This window comes from Carlito syrichta, unplaced genomic scaffold, assembly GCF_000164805.1.
Source record: "Carlito syrichta isolate Samal-C Ts95f unplaced genomic scaffold, Tarsius_syrichta-2.0.1 Scaffold316384, whole genome shotgun sequence".
Classification (NCBI taxonomy): Eukaryota; Metazoa; Chordata; class Mammalia; order Primates; family Tarsiidae; genus Carlito; species Carlito syrichta.
The window spans coordinates 650,374-657,681 of NW_007260480.1; the positions used below are offsets into that span (position 1 = coordinate 650,374).

General features: G+C 44.2%; 1 pseudogene; it reads right to left on the bottom strand.

Annotated features, from left to right (window-relative positions):
- Positions 1–6,096: 6,096 nt before the first annotated feature.
- LOC110594592 lies at positions 6,097–6,864 on the bottom strand (annotated as a pseudogene).
- Between the last annotated feature and the right edge of the window lie 444 nt (positions 6,865–7,308).

The following is a 7,308-nucleotide window of genomic DNA, read 5'->3' on the forward strand; positions in this document are numbered from 1 at the left end:
TACTGCAGTCTCAACCTGCTGGGCTCAGGCGGTCCTCCCACCTCAGCCTTCCAAGTAGCTGGGATTACAGGCATGCGCCACCACGCCCAGTTGTTTTTTTGATTTATTGTAGAGACAAGGTCTTGACAAGTTGCCCAGGCTAGTCTCAAACCCCTGGGCTCAGGCGATCCTCTCGCCTCCACCTCCCAAAGTGCAGGGATTACAGGCGTGAGCCACCATGCCCAGCAAGCAGGATTTTAATAATGGTAGATCTTAGATATGATGACATGCTTATTTGCTGTGCGAGGTTCTACCTCCATAAAAGTTACCTATTAGTCAGGCTCGATGGCTCAGCCTGTAATCCCGCGCCTTGGGAGGCTGAGGTGAGTGAATTGCCTGAGCCCAGGGGTTTGAGACCCGCCTGGGCAACTTGGCGAGACCTCATCTCTACAATAAATCAAAAAATTAGCCGGGCGTGGTAGCGCACGCCTGTAGTTCCAGCTACTTGGAAGTCTGAGGCGGAAGGATCGCCAGAGCCCAGCAGGTCGAGGCTGCGGTGGCCGGGAGCGGCCACTGCACTCCAGTCTGGGCGACAGAGTGAGACTCCAACTCAAAAAAAAAAAAAAAAAAGTGACCTGTTTCCAGGATCATAGCAAAAGCTCTGATTTCCGAAATTTGTTTAAAAAGTCAAATACAGTGCAGATTGTTTTTCTTTGCAAAAGTAGAACTTTAAAATGTGATTTGAGCAGACAGTAACACCTTGCCAGATTCCGAATGCCAATAAACAGACAGCTTTGCTTGTCAAACTTGCCATAAATGGTTAGGCAAGCCCAAGTCTAACTTAATCACTATATACACACCACCACCACTGCGATGCCATTGTTGCCTTGGTACAATGCTGTGTCAGAAAGCGTGTCTGGAATGATTCTTCAAACATCCACCCCTTCTGATTCCTTTGAAAGGCAAATCTTCCTTGGATGCTTACCCCTTCTGATTACTTCTCTTTTACAAACACAATGTACTTATAAAGCTAAGATTTCATTTTCTTTAATCCTTCCTTTCAATGATCTCATTTTTCTCTGCTGGTGATTTCTTTAAACAAATATGTCTTGTTTTGATCTGAGCAATTCATTCTAGTCTTTCAAACAGAGCAATGAAAGTCTAGGCTTTGTTTTAGAGAATGAAATAAAGGTCAAGAATCAACGACCAAGAAAAATCAATGGAGTGGTTTTAGTGTATGTTTAACTTGCATGTGAGGATAAGTTTTTTTTTTAAATTAGAATTTCTTGTTTCTGTCTTCTTACTATTTGCCTGCTGACTCATTATGAACTTTGGATAAGAGACTCAATTCTGCTAATCCTCATACCTCTTTTTTTTTTTTTTGAGTTGGAGTCTCACTCCGTCGCCCAGACTGGAGTGCAGTGGCCGCTCCTGCCCACCGCAGCCTCGACCTGCTGGGCTCCGGCGGTCCTTCCACCTCAGCCTTCCGAGTAGCTGGAACTACAGGCGTGTGCTACCACGCCCGACTGATTTTTTGATTTATTGTAGAGATGAGGTTTTGTCAAGTTGCCCAGGTGGGTCTCAAACCTGCGGGCTCAGGCAATCCACTCACCTCAGCCTCCCAAAGCGCTGGGATTACAGGCTGAGCCACCGAGCCCGGCTCCTCATACCTCTTTTAAATTATACCGCCTACCTACATAATGCTTGCAAGAGTAAATAAATCAATGTTTCTTAAAAATGTGGTTTATACTTGAATAGACGCTTCTCAAAAGAAGATATACAAGCAGCCCCCAGATACATGAGAAAATCCTCAGCCTCACTATCATCAGAGAACTGCAAGTCAAAACCACACTGAGATACCACCTAACTCCAGGAAGAATGGCCATCATTGATTTAAAAAAAAACAAAAAACAGATGGTGGCGAGAATGTGGAGAAAAGGGAACGCTTACACACCATTGATGGGAATGCAAACTCGTTCAACCTCTATGGAAAACAATGTGGTGATTCCTAAAAGAACTAAAAATTGACCTTCCATGCAATCCAGCAATCCCCCTTCTAGGGATAAAACCCAGAAGAATTTAAATCACTCCACAAAAAAGATACCTGCACACGCATGTTTATTGCAGCGCTATTTACAGTAGCAAAAACATGGAATCAACCGTGTTGCCCATCAAAACTGGACTGGATTTTTTAAATGTGGTGTATATACACAATGGAATATTATATAGCCATAAAGAAGAACAAAATTAGGGACTTCGCAACAACTTGGATGGATTTAGAGTCTATAATACTCAGTGATTTATCATAGAAACAAAGAACTCAGTACATGTTCTCACTTATAAGTGGACTCTGAACATTTACCATAATACTATAAGAAAGGGATTGGCAGTAGCTGGAAACTGCCGGGGGGCGGGGGCACATAACATTAATAAGGATACCTACCTGATCTCAGACCAGGCAAAGTGGGGACCAATGATAGGCCCAAACTTTACCTGTACAATGACCACTTCTATACCTAATCCTGAATTGTACCCTACATCTTTAAAATAAAATAAATTTTAAAATTAAGGGAAAAAAAGTGGTTTATGGACGCTGCCCCAAAGTCTTCTGAGGTATTTGTTAGAATGAAAATTCTTGGCCCCACCCATATTTATTGAATCAGAATCTTTAAGTTGGTTAGAATTCTATAAAAACCTGACATTGGGTCAATTTATTTCCACGCGTTCTTTTTTTTTTTTTAATTGAGCCATTCATCTATTTATTTGAGAAGGTATCTATTGAACATTTAACATGTATTAGGTGCCAGGGATTCAGTACCGAACAAGACAAAATACAGTATTTGCCTTTAAGGAACAAGGTGAGGCAGATACAAAGTAAGTGAGCAGAACAGTACATCAACAAACTAAGTTCACTTAGTGATTAGTACTTTAAAGAAAACAGAGTAATGGGATATTGGGACATGGAAGGTTAATTTAGATTTTGAATTAAGGTAGGGGGTTACAGAAGGCCTCTCTGAGGGAGTAACATTTGAACTGAGAAGCATGATAAGAAGAAGCTGGTCGTGCAGACCTCTGGGACAAAAGGGTCTCAAGATAGGAAAGAACAGCGTAAAAGCCGAGATGGGGAGTGCTTGACATGTTCAAGGGATAGAAAGAAAGGTCAAGGGCCTGAGACTGGGCCAAGACCAGACAAAGAGAAGTGAATGTGGGAGGGAGCTGGAGATGAAACCAGGGCAGTGTTTACTATCAACTTAGAAATGAAACTCTTCAACAAGAAGTGGGTAGTGAATTGTGTCGAATGCTTCTGAGAGGTCAAGTTGGATGAGAATAGTAATTGGCTATTAGATTTGGCAAGCTGGAGTTGGTGACCTTGATTGGGTTGAGGGGAGAGGTGCAAGTTAGAAGCCCAACTGGGATAGGTTAAAGAGAATGGAAGATGAGGAAGTAGAGACAAGAACAACAGAAAATTTTCAAGAAGTTTTGCTAGGTAAGGGAGTATAAATTCCAATTTCTGGTGGTAACTGGGATCTTGGAATCAAAGAGGTTTTCTTTCACAGTTCTTGGTCAAACGTATTCAAAAGTAGAATAGAATTAATGCCCATGTGCCCATTATCCATTGTAGTAACCTGAATAATGGTCCCCCACAGGTGTCCATGTCATAATCCCCGGATCCTGCATGTTATATACAGGGATTTGCAGATGTGATGAAGGATCTCTTTTGTTTGCTTATTTGTTTGAGTCAGAGTCTCATTCTGTCACCAGGCTGGAGTGCAGTGGCGATCACAGCTCACAGCAGCCTCAACTTCCTGGGCTCAGGCAATCTTTCTGCCTCAGCCTCCCAAGTAACTGGGACTATAGGCACACGCCACCACACCCGGCTAATTTTTTTATTTTTTCTAGGGACAAGATCTTGCTATGTCTCCTGGTCTTGAGTTATCCTCCCGCCTCAGCCTCCCAAAGTGATTACAGGCATGAGCCATTGCTCTTGCCGTGATAAAGGGACTTGTGGAGAGGGTACCCTGGAGTATCCAGATGGACCCAATGTAATCATAAGCCTCCTTAGTAGGGGAAAGCATCCTCTTGAAGGGGCCAAGAGCCAGAGAATGCAGCGGCCTCTGGATCCTGAGAAAGGCAAGGAAATGGATTCTCCCCTGAAGCCTCCTGGTGGAGGAAAAATACACAGGAATGGAAAAGCCCAGAGAGTGTTATGGAAAGAGCAAGAGATTTCTTTCCCGGTGCCAGGAGTGCCTGGGACGCTTGGCTTCTCAACACGTTTTGCAGAGTGGGCTTGCAGATATTTTCTGATCTTGAGATTCTCCCTAGTACCCTTTTTTTTGAGTTGGAGTCTCACTTCATCGCCCAGGCTGGAGTGCAGTGGCACACTCACGGTCACCTCAGTGTTAACCTGCTGGGCTCCGGTGATCCTTCCACCTCAGCCTTCCAAGTAGCTGGAACCACAGCACGCTCTACCACACCCGGCTAGTTTTTTATTTATTGTAGAGATGAGGTCTCGCCAAGTTGCCCAGCCTGATCTCGAACCCCTGGGTTTAGGCAATCCACTCACCTCAGCTTCCCAAAGTGCTGGGATTACAGGCTGAGCCACTGAGCCTGGCACCTAGTACCTTTTTAGTATTAAACTCAGCTTTGCTCTTCTGCAGTTCTATAAGTAAACAGAGGTAATGTCAAGTCAAAATAAATAGAATACCTTACAAGAAGACCTTGCTCTGTTTCTAGTCCTTCCATTGAAGGTCTCTCTGCAGCTTTGATGGAATAGATTTGTTAAAGAATATTCTGGCAACATTAAATGCTACATGACTCCTGGCAGGTGAAGAGCAATGGTCCAGCTTTTCTGGCTACCTTTAAGATGCATGTTTCTCCACCTTTGTTTTTTTTGAGATTTGTCCTAAATTCCAAGTTTGTAGTTCTTAATACATGAGGTGTTGAGCCCTGGCTGTACCTGTAGTCACTCAACTGGAGAAGATTTAGAAATGACATCCGGGAGTTCCTGGTTGGCCTGACCAGGCCCATGCTAACATCCTGCGGTCATGGTCTTCCTCTGAGTTTCTGTAGCAGGAGTCTCCTCTGCTCCGGCTTCAGCTTCCTGCTCCTGGCAACTTTCTCTAGCAACTCTCAAAGAGTTGGCCCAGAAGGATCAGCTCTAGACTGGATAAGAAAATCCAGGCTCCAACCCAGGTTCTGCCACTTACCAACAAATGTCTTCTCTTTGGGCTTTGACTTCCTCATCTATTAAAAAATAAATAAATAAATAAATAAACACAATAATAAACTTGCTTGATAGAATTGCTGTAGGAACTACATGACAAAATGTGAGTGAAAGTGGGTCAAACTATAGAGTATAATCCAAATGTTATCTAATTATAATTCTTTTTAAGGGCGGAGTCTCGTGCTGTTTCTCAGGCTGGAGTGCAGTGGCTATTGACAGGTGAAATCACAGTGCACTGTGGCCTTAAACTCCTGGGTTCAAGTTCCTGCTTCAGCCTCCCAAGTAGCTGGAACTACAGAGTAATATCTTTTTTTGTTTGTTGTTGTTGTTGTTTTCTGAGTTGGAGTCTCACTCTGTCGCCCAGACTGGAGTGCAGTGGCCGCTCCCGGCCACCGCAGCCTCGACCTGCTGGGCTCCGGCAATCCTGCCGCCTCAGCCTTCCAAGTAGCTGGAATTACAGGCATGCACTACCATGCCCGGCTGATTTTTTTTTTTGATTTATTGTAGAGATGAGATCTCGCTGCCCAGGAGGGTCTCGAACCCGTGGGCTCAGGCAATCCACTCACCTCAGCCTCCCAAAGGCGCGGGATTACAGGCTGAACCACCGAGCCCAGCTCAGAGTAATATCTTATAGGCGGGGAGGCTGAGGCTCAGAGGGTTTATTCATTGTGATGGTTAATCTTCTCTGTCAAGTAGACTAGGTTATGGTGACCGGCTGCTTGGTCAAACACCAGTCTAGATGTTGCTTTGAAAGTATTTTTTAGATGTGTATAACATTTAAATCTTAGGTTTTAAGGAAAGCAGATTACCTGCCAAAATGTGGGTGTCATTCAATAAGTTGAAGGTCTTTTTTTGTTGTTGTTAGTTCATATCTTTTATTAACTCATACACAATTACATGTCTTCTGGTTTGTTGAAGCAATAAGTCAGACAACATTTGCCACAGTAATGTCTGTGGAAGTGGCTGGCCATAAAAACTCCAGCACCACATTCATCTGAAGAGCATTCTCGACGAAGGCGACTAATTTTGCCATTCTCATCCTCCTACAGTACTTTAGGACAGCCAGTTTCACCTTCTTTCTCTTATGCTTATTCTTCTTGGGAGTGGAGTAAGACTTCTTCCTTTTCTTTTCTTTTCTGAGTTAGAGTCTCACTCTGTCGCCCAGGCTGGAATGCAGTGGCACACTCACAGCCACCCAAGTGTCAACCTGCTGGGCTCCAGTGATCCTTCTGCCTCAGCCTTCCAAGTAGCTAAAACTACAGGTGTGTGTTACTATGCTTGGCTAATTTTTTATTTATTGTAGAGACCAGGTCTCGTCAAGTTGCCTGGGTGGGTCTCAAACCCGCGGGCTCAGGCAATCCACTCGCCTCGGCCTCCCAAAGTACTGGGATGACAGGCCGAGCCACCAAGCCCAGCCGACTTCTTCCTTTTCTTAGCACCGCCACAAAGTCTTAACACAAAATGAAGAGATGACTCTTTTTGAATGTTGTAGTCCGAGTACGTCCATCTTCCAGTTGCTTGCCAGCAAAGATTAGCCTTTGCTGACCAGGAGGAATTCCCTCCTTATGCTGGATCTTGGCTTTTACATTTCCTATTGTATCCGAGAGTTCAGCCTCAAGAGTGATGGTCTTCCCTGTAAGGATTTTCACAAAAATCTGCATCTTGGCGGTAATTCTGCTGCAGATGGAGGATCTGAGTTGAAGATCTTAAGAGAAAAGACCAAGGCGCGCTGAAGAAGGAAATCTACCTCAAGATTGCCTTAGGATTGAGCTGCTGCAGCAACTCTTGCTGGAATGTCCAGCCTATTGGCCTGCCCTGCAAATTTCAGACTTGCCAACTCCGTAGTTATATGGGGCAATTCCTTAAAATAAATCTCTCTCTCCTTCCCTCACTCTCTGTCACTCTGTCTCTAGGGAAAGAGAGATGATAGCTGTACACACACTCTATTGGTTCTGTTTTCCTGAAGAGCCCTTACTAACACATGTTTCCCTCATGTGGCAAACAGTTAATTATCGGGTACCTATGGTAGATTCTGTTAGGCAAAGCAAATAAGACAGGACACTGTCCTAGCAGGAAACAGACAAGTGACTTCCCAGGTATAACTT